This window comes from Manacus vitellinus, unplaced genomic scaffold (assembly GCF_001715985.3).
Source record: "Manacus vitellinus isolate BGI_N305 unplaced genomic scaffold, ASM171598v3 scaffold_1_pilon, whole genome shotgun sequence".
NCBI classification, from domain to species: domain Eukaryota; kingdom Metazoa; phylum Chordata; class Aves; order Passeriformes; family Pipridae; genus Manacus; species Manacus vitellinus.
This window is the reverse complement of record NW_021939396.1, coordinates 13886462-13901889: the sequence shown is the minus strand read 5'-3', so window position 1 is coordinate 13901889 and position 15428 is coordinate 13886462.

The following is a 15428-nucleotide window of genomic DNA, read 5'->3' as shown; positions in this document are numbered from 1 at the left end:
ACTAATATCATCATTTACCTATACCTTACGTGAACAGCAAAGGTATACAGAAACTTGAAAATTGCATTTCTGCCGAAATATTTTGAAGGAATTCTAGTTTTAAGTAAAACCTAAGTCTTAAATTTAGCAACTTCGGTTTTCTTGAAGTAATCCCATTGAAATCAACTCTTGAAGCATTTTCTAATTTGCTAAAAAATACTCTTTAAAACTTCAGCAGGAAAAGAGAAAAAAAGATCAGAACATATTACTGTATTGAGGATCTTTTATGAAATTGAAACTATTACAATGCCAGCTGACGATGACTGGAATAAATATCTTTTTAAGTTTTCCAAGTCCAAAAAAATGAAGCAGATAGTCTTTAACTCAATCACAGTTGCAAAGCTGCAAATTGTTGCCACTTGTTACAAATATCGTCTCGAGTAAAGTTTGCATAGAAAAGTAGATAGTGAGACCAACTGATTTAATTGGGGGAAAAAAAAAAGGTTTGGACACTAAGATATTTTTTGAATACAGAGAATTTACATTCATTACTTACAACTACTGGGTGGCCATTACTACTTAAAGATAGCATCCAGCACAGCCAAAAGAAAAAAAAATGCATACAGCATTGTATACACTGTTGAAAAGGGAGAGTAAGGTGACTTTTTGTTTTGTGTAACAACACCTCATATGTGTAGGTAGGTATGATTTCTGAGACCCAAAAGACCTTAATAAAAAAGCTGGGACTCATTTTTAAAGGAAAAACCCTAATTTCACTATAAGAAGCATTTTGCAACAGATATTGGTTTCCTAGACTACCTGGGAGTTGGGGATACCACAGTAGAGTGTATTTTTTGTTGTATTTAGATCTCAGAAAGAATCAAAAAATACAGGAAGCATCCCATTAAAGAAGTCCATGCTAAGCAAAAAATACAGAAAAGCATTAAATTTGTTCTGCACAAACAAAAAAACTCTGTGTCCTGTCCCTCTATCTAGAAACATTAATAACTTGAAACGAGTGCCCAGTTGACTTTGCGATGAAGTAGCTCCTGGACTGCAGTGAAAACTCATTTGCCAAGCACTCAATGGATTAAGGTAGAACTGACGCATTTCACTTTACTTTTAATTTCTAAAATTGACTGACTTGTTGCAAACAACCTGGCAGAGGATGTATAATTTTGTTGTCAATGCTAGGCAGAGTTTTGCTGGAACTGGATGTCTTGTACTCAGGGTATTTTTCTGAAGGAAAGTTCACCTGTGCAGCTCCTCCTGGAGAAGTTTTGTGGCTCTGAATATTTAAAATTTTCTCTGCCAGAAGAAAACTTTTCCGAAACCAGATAAACATGAAATACTCAACAATATACTTCTGCAAAGTCACCTTTTGAAACAGCTTTTCTTTTGGAGAAAAACATGGTTAACCATCTTTTGCCAGTGCTCTGCAAAGACATTTTACCTTGTATAATCTTAAGCCACAGTTTCTGGAACTCCAATTATTGTTTAAGGGGTAATAAATCACCTTGTGTCTTTCTACCTCCTTCTTTCCCCTGTCAATTGGTACAGAAACCTACTAAACTGCTGATGAGGGAAGTTTCCATGAAAGTTCTATATTTTTTTGCTGGAGGAGTAGTAATACACATTTTGAATCTGAAATAAAGGTCATTACAGAGTCACCAGCCCATAGTTTTTCTTCTCTGTGGGATGCACTAAAGATCCACTGGTAAGCTTCTTTAGGTATAACTGATTTTTCACTGAACATTCACACAAATGAAATGCTCCAGGTATTTGTTTCAACCTCAAAATCCTTCTCAGAGTCCGCCCCAATCTTATGACCTACGAGATACTGGCAATCTGCCATGCTAAACTTGTTTTTTAAGACTGAACAACGCATATCATAGTCTTCATATTCTTCCTGTGTACCAGTCTCACTATTGCATCATGAAAAAAATCCTGATCTGTTTGAGGTGGGGCTGCGGCAGCACTTGTATGGACGGTGCCCCTAATTCAGGTAGAACTTCTGGTCAGTGTAGGGTAGTAGATAAAAACTGTTTCTAACAAGGTGATGTTAAAATATTACTATATTATATTATATTATAATCTTAAGACTATTTCTTGAAATAAATTCTGAGAAATCATATTGTCATGTCAAAGAAAACCATTAGAAACTTTTAAAAGAATCACTTAAAGTAAGACATTTATGTCCTTTTAAGAGAGATGGACACTCCCAGTTTGAAAATCCTGATGAGGAAGCCAAATCCCATTTCTCTGCTCCATATAAAAAGTACACAACTAACGATAAGACCTTGGTGACACGTAGGACAGTTCTTAATAAAATACTCACTTAATGACTCTGAGGCAAAATGCTGCAACACACACAATCTTGAGCTGTACAACCAAGTTAATATAAGTATGATTAAGCATTCGGCTCCCTTTTCTCCCTATGGCATTCAGAACAGCTCAGAGCTAAACACAAAAGAAGAGAGGCTTTTTTTTCCTCCTTAGCACATAAATTATTACATTCTGAGGTTCATAAAATAATATTTATGAACTCTTGCTAGCTATTGCGATTACTAACAGGGTATCTGTGTGTTTGCCTGGTGACTACATAGCTTTATACAATTTTCCTCCCCACTTCTAGGCCACTAATATGAAGCCAGTCATTGCTGTTAGGCAATTTGATTTATATCAGGGCTGTGTCTGTAGAAATCTTTGTCATAGTAATGGCCACCCAGTTTTTGCCTATGGAGGGCTCTGCTGGTGGCGATGGGGCTGCCTTACTCCTCTCTCAGGTGCCACATTCCTTCTGGAGTCTCTCATAGCTGCTCAGTTTGGGGATAAGAAGGGCCCAATATGTAGAAATTGATGCTGATATTACATGCAAGCTTTCAAAGAATATCTTTGTTTGATGTGAGACCATCAGCTGCTGTGGAGTGCCTTAGGTGAGAAGGCAGAGGAAAATCACCTACAAACTGTCTTGGTCCATGGTCAAACCCACTGCAGAAAGCAAATTACCAAAGCACAAGCTAGCTCAGCCTTTTATGGCAATGCCATCTTTCTTTTCATTCTTTCTACATTGAAAAGGACAGTTTGGCCTGAGTCACAACATAAATGCAGCACAGCAAGACAAACTTGACTGATGAGCATAAGAATACAGCAGTGGTTCATTTAATCAAAAGCTTTTATAAGCAACTAATGTAAATTAAAATGCTAAAGGAAAAATCAAAGTTACCCAGGCTGCTTGAACCTGCTTTAAAAGCATACCAACACCCAAATCCACACCCTTTTTTTAACTTCTTTAGTTCCTCCTGGAACTATAATATATAGTTTTTTATAATTAAATAAAAACCACAAACCAGAACTTTCGAACAGGATTGTACTTTACATTAACAAAATGCTCCTTCATGAATGAGTCAGTCTGGGATGCCCATTAATGGCTAACAGCTCCGTTAAAAAGGGTGAGCAAAATAGCCTTAGAATGTTTTATTGTTTAACGTGAAAGCACTCAGAACAATGGATGGGCATTTTTTTTCTATGAATCAAAATAATCACATTTAATTAATTAAATGCACACAGAATCTGATTCTGTAGCTGTTCTGTGCAGGGAAGTCAACTGGGTTTAATAAGATGCAACACAATAGAGTCAATTAGTGCATTTGTCTCTAACCTACAAAATGAGGCCAGTTGGTTTGCTTGCATGTAAATTTACTCCTGAATGAGTATCTGTGATCTCCAGTGACAGCTACTCCAGAAAGGCTTTTTCTATTAGAAGTGGCTACCAGCTATGGCTTTAAAGGCCAGACCAGAAGCAAAGCAGGAAATCACCAAAAAAGCCACTTGAATTCAGAAGTGTCATGGGATCATTTCTATCTTTGAAAAACAAGACAAAGTGTCAAAAACCAGATACCTGAAAACAGAAACCCTATTTCTGAAATATCTATCTTTAGGCTATGTCACGTTCCTTCTACATTCAGTCAGGAATCTGCAAGAAATTCGAGTGTCTATGCTGAATAGAAATATGAGTAGAACAGTGTATAGTATGAAGCCAGACAAATGTCTGAGGAAAAAAAAGTAGTTTAGGAATTTATTTTTTCAGCTAGTCAATATGATTGCCTCCCTACTGAAAAGAAATCAGAGCATTATAATACCAATATCCTGGCCAGGCAGTATACTTACTGGGAAGTCTATTAATTGTGTGTTAGTCTATTGGATATACCTGTCTGCAGTACAGGGGCAGGGATTGATTTTCAGTGTCATGGTTGAACAGAAAATAGTCAGGTCAGCCGAAGACAAGAACACATTGGCAACACTCTCTCACTCCTCCCCAGATAAATCCAAGCTTTGGCTCTTATTTTATTTTGAATGAGAGGGTGATTTAGCTCAGGAGAAGGAGTGGGTAGGTAACCAGTAAATGCCTTTTAGAGTATCCACTGCCATTTGGAGTTTGGGCATGGCAACCAAATCATTACAGGGGAGAGAAATGAACTCTGGAAACCAATGTCTTGCAAATGACCACTCTTTGAGATAATCTAATCTCTCCTCTTTTAATACTAAAAGGATGGCTAAAAAGGTAAAAAAGCAAATCCATCCTGGCAGCAGTTTAGGCTTTGAGAAGACTCAGCTGAACAGGAAAGATCAGAGCAGATTATAAAACAGTATTCCTCCAAGACATTTGCATAAGAAAACAAGTTTATACCATACCCCAGACCTGCTAAAAGAAAAACAGATCATGGCATGAGGTGTTAGAGAAGAATCAAGTGCTGAGTTGTCTTTCAGGAACAGAGCAGTCATGAATTATTGATTACATGGGAGTGTGTGTGAGTGTACGAGTGGCAAACAGGGAAGTTACTGGCCCAGTTCATTTTCCATGCTTATCCTCCAAAACCACAGTCTTATCAAATGTCACCACAACACAACCCAGTAAACTGATCTCATGACTGTGAGCAGAAGGCTGTTGGTTTGCCTTGCTTTGCAAACACTGTGTCACTTTGTGTCATGTTAGTTTTACATTTCTCGTTAGAGACAAAAAAATTAGTAAAGAAAGCATCAACCTGTTGTCAGTTGGCCATGTGCTGAGTTTAGCCAGACAACCTCGAGAGGACCCTCCCAAGCTAGATAATTCTTTGGTTTTCTCACCTAAAAATTTAGTCCATAGTTATATATCGACAATACAAATAATAATATATTATGTCAGCCATTTTCAAAGGAACGGTATTAAAATATATATAGTATTCCAGTCATCTGTTCACAAGGTATGTTATACACTTACAAGTATCTTCCACAACATGCCAACTTGGACATTGTTTTTCTTCCTGCAAAATTTTATTTACAGTATGTCTCTGCACTGGATACCCAGATGTTTCTATTTCCATAATTTTATTTTTACAAATGCTAAATGGCCACAATTGTCATTGAACCTTTGAAGGCTGGTGTAGGGTCCCATAGCCCATTTGTAGGTACAACACATTTTTTTAAGTGGAGGGGTTTTGAACATAAGACCTTCCAGGGCTGAAAGAGAAATCAGCCTTCTGCAGCATAAAAAATTTTATTGACCCAAGTAAAAATGAAAGTTGAGAACTGAAACCTTTCATGATAGAACTCTGGTTTTACACACAGACACCAGTCCTGGTTTGAGATGCTATTTTGGGTTGGCATGATTAAGTGGCCAGATTTCATAATTAAAGCAGAAAGAGGAGATAACCGTCTGATTAACATTTAAAAAAAAAGGAAAACAGTTTGATAAACATAAATGTTTGCAAAGTCTAAGGGAAAGATGTGAGTGGGCTGAGGGCAGTTGAACAAAGACACAGAATGAGTATTCTTAGCACAGAGTTTTAAAAGTTATGAAAGATATTATAATTTTTTGTATATGATAAACATAACACACGTCCTCCTTCTTTGTACCTTTGACTGAATTTCATCTCTGGAGACTTTAATGAAGTGTGTGGGACATTTGCTGGAGACCTGTTGTTGGGACCTGGTTTGATTATGACATTAAAGTGCACAGTCCCTTCCATAACCTATGGTCCCCTGATTCTAACTGAGTACTTCCACTCTACTGTGAGTTTTTGCTTATCTTCATATATTTTATGTTCATCTTACTCACCTGCTAAGTCCTGTTTTCTCAATAGTACTATAGCTTGAGTGTGGCCCAGGAACCAGTATCTACCACTATGCTAAATTTTATCAGGCTCAATAAACCTAATGATCTTGGCTGAGATTTTTATTCTTCAATACTCTTCAGTTCATCTTGTTACACTATGAATTGCTGATGGCGCAAAATGGCCCTTAGAGCATACAGGGAAGGGTGTGTGGGTGGTTCAAAATTACAGTGCAACATCAGCTACCGAACAGTTTTCTTGGTAAGCGCCCAGCATGCATGTGCTAAAACCTTGGGTTAGGCAATGGTATGCTACTTGAGTTTGCACTCAGTTATCTGGAAATTGAAGTGATATGTCAACATCACTAAATAGGTATTTCTGAGAGACTGAGAGAGAAAACTTGTCAGCCTGAGATAGAAGCATAAATGTTACATTTTGATAACATGGGTAATTTTCTTCACTTCTTGTAGAGCATAGACATCTAGCCTGACCACTGAGTAATTTCTTTTTCCTGCTTGCATAATTTAAGTACCAGAAATTCACTGGAGTAAACTTCAACAATTTGTGAGTCTCCTGAATTTGCCACAGTTTTTTTATTTCAAAGACCTGTTTTTTAAAAAAATATAAATGCTTTGTTTTCCTATGTCCAAAACCAATCTTTTAAATTCTCATTTTTGACATTTCATTGAGAAATTAATCTACTTCTTTAACTAAAGAGAATAAACTAAGTGATTGCAAATGAAAAGTTTTGCTTGACAAAAGCAAACTATTTTTCATTTTGGTAAAAGAATAAAAAAAAAATCAGGTTTATGTAAGGCAACCTTTTCTTTTTCTAGAAGTTAACTGCAAAGGCAATCATTCACATAACTCTATTTAACCTATTCTGATTTCATGGACACTTTGGCTTTATGGAGACTTCATATTGTTCTGAAGGAACATTATGAGGAAGCGAAAAATCAGTGTTATGGGGAAGATCTGCAAACTGGATGCCCTGCTTGAATGTTCATTGGTACACATAAAAAATGAGATTATTTTGAATAAGAGTTATTATCCAGCTTGTTTATGTCTGCTTTGAATGCTCCTAGAGAAAGCACATTTTTGGCACGCAGAAGCACCAAAGCGCTACTGGTTCATGACCCTATTCATTTGTTATTGAAAAGCATCACCCCAAACACCTGGTAAAAAATAATTTAGCCTCATGTCCTGAAGTTAATTTAACTATTAAGGTATCAAAGAATTTGGCACTGAGTTAATAAATCATTTTAGTAAGCATTGTTATGAGGTAGGGTGCAGAAAGAAGCAAATAACCCCATGGAAATCAATCTGTCAAGGGCTGAAAATGAATTACTGTAAAATGGACTATGTTTTAACTGCTTCTCAGCTGTTTGACTGTTGAGACATAAAAAATACAGACCTTTAGTGTGCACTGCAGACCGTATAGTGTCAATATGTCTAACTTCAGGACCAAGTATGTATAACAGAGCAAAAGCAGCACCAAAAGATATGCTTGTGGGATTGACACCCAAACTGAAAAACTGATGAAGTTCTTCAGTACTGTGGTAAGAAAGGTGTGTTAGATATATTTAAGATAAAAGATGGTTCTACCTGGTTGCTGGAGCAAGGCATGATATAATTTCATCATAACCTTTCTAATGAAAGGCATAACATTAGCAAACTCTGAATAAAAATGTGGAAAGCTGGGAAGGTTAATCATCAAATTAAACATAGGGGAGATTCAAACCACACACTCTGCACATGTGTTCATGATGGATGATGGCCCTATTTCCCCACGCAGGGTGAGCATAAACCTTGTGCAAGGACTTACTTTATTATATAGACTTAATATTAATACTTGAAGGAGTTATCATCAAGGGTCAGTGACCTCCTGTCTGCTCTGACTGCAAAGGCATTCTCCTGTTGAATTATGTATACTATATTTATGTTCTAATTTAAATATCATTTAATATTTAGCTTATTGCTGTACATTTGCATAGTTAACTACATGGTTATCTGCTGTTTACCAGGCCTGTGAGTTTCAGGGCCACAGAATAGAGCCTGGATTCACTTTCCTGTGAACTACCTAGCTCTAGTTGTAGGAGCTTACTTTTCTAAACCTGAAAAAAAAGATTAAATCATCTTCATACTTGAGGGGGGAAAAAAAAAAGAAAAGAAAAGAAAAGAGTATAATGTTCTATCCGCCAAGAACCTAAAGGCACTCTTTCCCTTGGAAGTGCAAATTAAAGAAATGAATTTAACTTTCTTAGGTTATTTAAAACTTCAATCATTTGGATGTTTAGTAGATGCAGTAAAGACATTGTGAAGATTTATATCCTATGCATAGCATTTCATTAGGCAAGGTGTTGAATCAACCACCTGAGTAGGAAAGAACAGAGTAATTCACAAAACATTGACAGTCCACAGTATGTCTTGTTCTTATAGAAGTCTGTGGAGAAAGGAGAGAAGTTTGGAGGCCTCCTCTTCCTAATACATCCTTGCTACGAGACAGAGGAGCAAAGATTCCCTCTGGAAAATAAATTCTCTGTGCCTAGAAAATAGCGTCTCCACTGCTCAGAGGAGAGCCAGTTTAAGGTGCACTGGGCACCAAGACAGACAGGCTGGCAGCCCACCCCATGCTGTTTGACTGTTTGAGGCTCCAAGATCAGCCCTGTAACAGCATTGGCCCTACCCACGACCACTACCTCCAGCCTCAGTGAGCAGGGGGCTGTGTCTGTGCTGAGGGAACCCTATGAGTGGGCTGTGGCTACTTCGTGCAATGTGGATAATGAGCAAGTCCTGTCATGAGAGCAGATTTGCTCTCTCCTGGCTTCCCAAGTTACCCCAGAGGAGTGAAAAAGAGCCAGACCATTAATCCACTTACCCTTGCACCAGCCTGTAGAACTGGCTAGATGCACTAGCAGGATGGTGCAGCCTACGTGCCCAAACCTGTGTGCTGGAGATCTGTATGAAGGATTGTGCCTCAGGAGTCACAGTCCCTCCTCAGCTCCTGCACAGCTTGTCTGGCTCCACACCACCCATCCAACGCCCTGGGCTCATCTGCCCACAGCAGTCACATGAGCCCCCACCAAAACTTTTACGATTCTTCAGGTCAAGATCACCAACCTCCAACCTCCCATGTAACGTCCAGCCAGGAAACAAGGAAACCTGGAATGGGGATGAGATGTGGGATACAATACAAGGTAATGCATTTAGACTAAGCCTCAACATTCCTGCTGCAAAACTCCTGGCCAGACTAAAGCTAACCGAATACATGAAAACAGTTCAATGCATTCTTTATATCATCAACTTTAGAACTGCAGCAGGGATAGCACAAATTAAGTGTGTGTTTTTTAAAAGATTTGGACTATAATTTAAAATTACTGACTGAAGCAAATAAGTAATTCATCTAGCTAAAAATGTCTCCAAAAAGAACTATTTCTTGACAGTAACAAATAAGCTCTCTGTTCATATTACAAGACAAGCAATACAGCAGTGTATACCCTTCCCCTAATGGACTCTCTTATTTTCAAAATTAATTACTCCAGTAAGACTATGAAAAGTAAAATGCAAAATGTTTTTCCTCTTTTGGTCATAGCTGAAAAAAAATTATTATATTTGTAGGGAGTTTTTAATTTAAAAATTAAAACACTTTCATTTATCTTTACACTTTGATTAGATGTTATACAAGTAGAAGGAGGTTTGTTATGTCACTTCTGAAAAAAAATAGTGTTATTAAACTACGGCTGCGTAACAACTTTCCTGTGATACCTTATGAATATGGTTTTCTAAAGTGGATCCTTATATTTTTCATCTCATTTGCCAAGTTGCAGATCCTAAGGCCAGGGACAATTCTGGTTTCTGTGTTTGATTTTTTTGCTATTTTTTTTAAACCTGCTCAAGTTCAGATATGTGTCCATGGACGTGTATTTACAATTGAAGAGAAGTATATAGAGGTAGACAAGCTGTATCTAAACACACTGTACTGTATGGGACCTCAAATGGCTGTACAGGCTCATGCTCCCGAAACAACATCTGAGCCAGCTGGTAGTCAGATCCACTTTTATCTGAGTTCCCCAGTTGGGACATTAACCTGTGCAGGATCAGCTTTGATAAATTCTGCACAGAGCTCAGTATATTGTGTTTAATACACTTGAATTGAGCAAATGAAGTCACCTAGGACCTTTTTTACTCTTGTTGCTATTTTTTTTTTAAGGCCGGGACTGGAAAATGGTCTATCAGAAAAGGCTGAGGAGTAAACCCACCACAGGAAATGCCACTATGGCAGTAGGAAAAAAAAGACAAGATAAGCTCATTAGGAAAACCAGGGAGAAGACAATGAAGGAATCCTGTAGTCAATTGTGTTAATAGTTGTATCAATAACAGTCAAACAGATTCCAGCCTTTGGATAAGCCTTTTTTCAACCTCAAACACTGCATAGCACAGATATTTTCAGTATGTATTTAAACATAAACTGTTATTAAACCTGATTTGGTGGCTTGGAAACTTCCAAAGTGCTAAGCAAACATGATTTCGCTATCATTTTGAGGGAAGAAATGTACTATTTGCTCAGGAATAGGTAAAGATAAATGCATGGGAAATTATAACGTGAAAGGGGAGAGAAATATGTTTTCTGTTTCTGACTTAGAGAACGCATATTTCAGCGTTATTGTGTATTGAGTCCTCTAAATATAATACCCAACAATATTAAATGCATGGCATCAATTCTAGGCTAAAAAAAAGAGTAGGGAATCCATAGGAATGCAGAATTTTGTAAGTAAACTACTTACCTGATTGTTTACCCCAGACTTTTCACCAAGACAACAAAGCCAGGGTGATTTCCCTTGATTAAAGTCCGCATTTCGGACCAGAACACGCCTCTTTCCTGCTTGGATTTTGATTCAGCCCTGTACTTGAACCCAGGTGACTGTTTCTGCCACTGTCAGTGTCCATTTATCTTTCTTTTTCAAGCATTTGCTGATTATAATAGCTAGCAAAGAATTTGCTAAGATTACACTGAGCAGTGATTATCTACACCCTGAAAATATTCAGATCCCATTGTCAAGCTGACTTAAGTCCTGCTGCTATTCATGGGAATCAACTCTGGGAACTAATTATGAAGCCATACACTCTGTGACCAACACGTGCAAACAGTTTGGCACAGCCCAATGAGAGAGGTCCAGGTCAGTCCTGTTTATCCACCTTCCGTAGTCATGAACTGCATCTTCCAGCTCTCTATGCAGATCATCTTAGTCTGTTAATAGACCCTCTGTAAATACATTCGGCTCACTAACCTCACCTCACTAACCTAACCTTGTTGTGAGATCCCACCTTCGAGCTTAAGGGAGCACCCAAGATTCATAGATGCTCGTGGCTGAAAGCAACGGCAAAAGTAAGAGGGTCCACAAAAGCTTACCAAGTTTTGTTAGGGAATTACTCCATTGGCATGGAAACAAGTATGTTAGACCCTGACCTACTATATAAGCATACAGCAGTGGGCTTTAGATAAAGGGGTAAGGTGAAAAGAAAGAGAGAAAGAGGAAGAGAGAATGAGAAAAAGAGAGAAAGAGTAAAAGAAAGAACAAAAGAAAGAGTAAAAGAAAAAAGAAAGAAAGAAAGGAAAGAAAGAAAGAAAAAGAAAGGTACTTCATGTACCTTTTTATAGAAAAATTTTCCCTGCCCTAGATATAAGTTTCTTGCTTTTTATGTAAAATAGTTCTCATCACAGTCTGTTCTTCTTACCTTTCTGGAAATGGGTTGGAGGGCTTCAGGGGTCTTGCATGGTCGTGATACCACCCTTCAGTCGATGTCCACTTCTTGATCTTGTTCCTGTTCTTGCACTGGACTGTGTTGTGCTTATGTCTAGGAACTAGAACAAGGACATTTGTCCTGGAAAAGTGCTGCCCTACCTCTGCATGACCCCCTTCTCCAGCCACAACTTGTTCTTTTCCACAGTGTGTTATTACCAATAATTCTTGGTTATTACCAACAATCCTTGGTTATTGCCAACAATCCTTGGTTGGCTCCACAACCTCGGTTGGCTCGGTTTTTTGAGACATACACATTAGCCATTTATGTGTTTCTACACTCATACAAAACTAACCCACATAAAAAAAACGATCAGAAAAAAAAGTAAAAAGATGAGCAGTTTATGAGTTTACTTGTGAACAAAACAGGTATTTCAAAGATGTGAAGGTTGTTAGGATCAAAGTAAAGAAGTGACTGTAGATCAGGGGAGGAAAGAGGATTGACTGGAAGAGGAGGGAAGAGTAAGTGGGATCCCTCCTTTTCAGCAGTAGGTTGTTATGAATATTCACCCTCAATACAAAATATTATCCTGAGCTTATAAAGGGTGATAAGATTTTTCCAGGCTCCTGGCCTAAGACCCACTTTTACTCTGTGTTAAAATAACTCAAATCAATCAAAATACCAATTTAATAAAAAGAAAAAAAGCTAAAAGGGTGTGCAGGCAGACTTATTGCATACTATTATTAAGTTGATGGAATCTAAATAATTAATTTTGCGATGTACAGAACATCATTTATCAATGACAATGTAACTTCTTTGGAAAAAGGACTAAGCAGCTTCAAAAAACAGGTCAACTCCACTCCGACACTCTGCTTAAATGACAGTTTGCAAATAGATGTAGAGTTATCACTATTAATTGGTCTGCATTACTGTCAGTACATGGTGGGGTTATATGACTTCACCAAAACCACAGCAGTCTGTAGTAGGCAATGGCAAAATCCTAAGAGCTGTGCCTAGCTCAACACGGGGAGCGGGATGGACTGGTGTGGTGGATCCTGTCCCGTATTTATTTTCCTCTTCACCCCCCAGAGCCTCAGCAGTCAGTCACAGGAACCACTACAAGAGCAAAAACACTCTTCTGCTTCTATGTTATCCACAGACCTGCAGGCTTTTGTTGTGTTCAAGCCCTAACTGCAGATTTTATTTGACATTTCATTTCTCATTTCTGTTCCCACCCAAGCAGGTCATGGTGCAGGTCAAACTTTGGCTCTGCAGTGGAGCACTGGAGAAGCACATTCCTCCAGCACATAACCATGCAGGGGAGGAGAGGACTGTCTACCAATTAAATATGCAACAAGAACTAGGGATATGCCTGTCAAGGATACTCAATGCTCCTTTGCTTTTTCCTACCTGTTGCTATTCAGCTACAGTTAGCTGCTGAGTGATGGAGAAGGGCTGGTAAGAGGGAGGCACAATGTTATCTGATGAACAGTGGTTCTTAGGAGCGTCAGTGCCTCTCAGTGTGGGGCACCACTGCGTCAGCTGCCATCTGTGGGGCAATGGATTTGCGCCCATCCTTACACCACAGATTGTCAGCAATAGGTGAGGAATAGAAAACACAATGAACCAGAACACCTCCTTGGACTGTCAAAATAACATGTAACACCAAAGAACATGAATCAGCCAACTCTGACTTTTCCCTCAGTGGATGTGCTGCCAGACACCTGGCCAAAAAGTAAAGACATTTGTTTGTGGAAAGAAATTTTAAATCAGACCAAATCTCCCTCAAATTATAAGATTTCTTAATAATCTGATTTTAAAGATGACTATCAAAGCACTAAAACAGCTTAATCATCCTTAGACTCTTATTTTATTTTCTTCTCTTGGTTTTATTCCTTCTTTTATGTGCTTACCTATTATCACAAAAAAACTAATGACTCATTCTGGTTGGTTAGATCTCACACAGAGTGCCTGGTTCATGGAGTTTCCCTCAATTGCACAAAGACCAATCTCTACTTTGGCAGCACACCTCCAAGCACTTGCTTAATCTTACCCAATGATTTGACCTTCAGAGCTAGAAGACTCCACTCTTAGACCATACAATAAAATAAGCCTGCCCACTGCAAGACCGGTGTAATCTCTTAAAAATTAAGTGGATATTATACTGCCTCTGAATTTTGGCATGGGTGCACTTCTGTTGGTAGACGAGAACTTTTAAGACCTCATTTTTTGTTCACAGAATATGCCAAGTTGGAAGGAACACACAAGGATCACCAAGTCCAACCCTTAGACCTGCACAGGATCATTCCCAAGAGTCACACTATATGCCTGAGAGTATCGTCCAAATGCTTGTTGAACTCTGTCAGGGTTTGTGCTGTGACCGCTTCCCTGGGGAACCTGTTCCAGTGCCCAACCACCCTCTGGGGGGAAGAATCTTTTTCTAATATCTAACCTAAACCTCCCCTGACACAACTTTAAGCTACTCCATTGGGTCCTGTCACTGGTCACCACAGAGAAGAGATCAGTCTTTGCCTTTGAAACACAGGATGCAATTGCAGAAGCCAGAGAAGCTCCAGGTGTTGGTCTATGCAGTATCTATGCTGTAAACACAACAGTAGTTACAAAGACAATTGTGGCTTTGAGGTGACATTGTTAAGGTCTAGATGATTGCGTGTTCTCAGCAGGGGGCCAAATGCTCCTGAGATGCAAGTAAGTTTAGCACTGTGTATAAGGAATGCATTTAATCAAAAGCATTATTTCTTTTGATTCTTTCAGACTTACTTTTGACTCAGCAAGTAGAGACCAACGTGCAGCCATCTGTGCTGATTGTTTTGTCTTGCTCTGATTCTACTTCAAAATTCCTAGTTTCTGCTCCTCCACCCTCCGTTTTTTTTCATATTTCCTGACATTCAAACCTCAAGTCACACCCAAACCAAAAATAATCGTATTTTGAATGAGATCAAGCCCCATGATCTCATTCTGAACGTGACCAAATGAGTCTGACAGTTCCATTGCCCCCAGTGCTTACGAATAGTCCCCATTTCCCAGTGGCTTGGCTGAATGGCTGAACAGCAGTGAACTCACACACTCAAAGGAGACTATTTGTCAATGTCTAAATCTTTGGCAAATGTCTCACTGTGCTTTTCAAAATATTTCTGGAGTTACAGGAGATCTCCAGACTATTGGGTCATTTTTACGTATTTGGAAACATCTGTATTTAAGAAGCTCTCATCGCCTCCATCAGTATCTGTTCTACAAGCCACTGGTTAATACGTAATCAAAGCCTGGAAAGTTTGTTATACCTTCTTCCACGCAAAGCCACTGCAGAGTCCATAGTACATCAGACATTGATATTTGAGCAGATTACTTGGCAAACTAAATTTGAACAGTGCCAAATGCATTTTAATAAGACAGCAAAATATCCTAACTGGGGTTTATAATTTAAATGATTTCATAATCAATATCTATATTTAATGTTGAAACTTAACAATAAGGAAAGCATCAATCTTCATTCACAATTTACAAGTCCGAAAGAGCCGAGGAAGAGATATGTTGCTTTCTTGTGTGTATGCTGTACAATGTGTTTCATTACTTGTTGCTAATAAAATGATG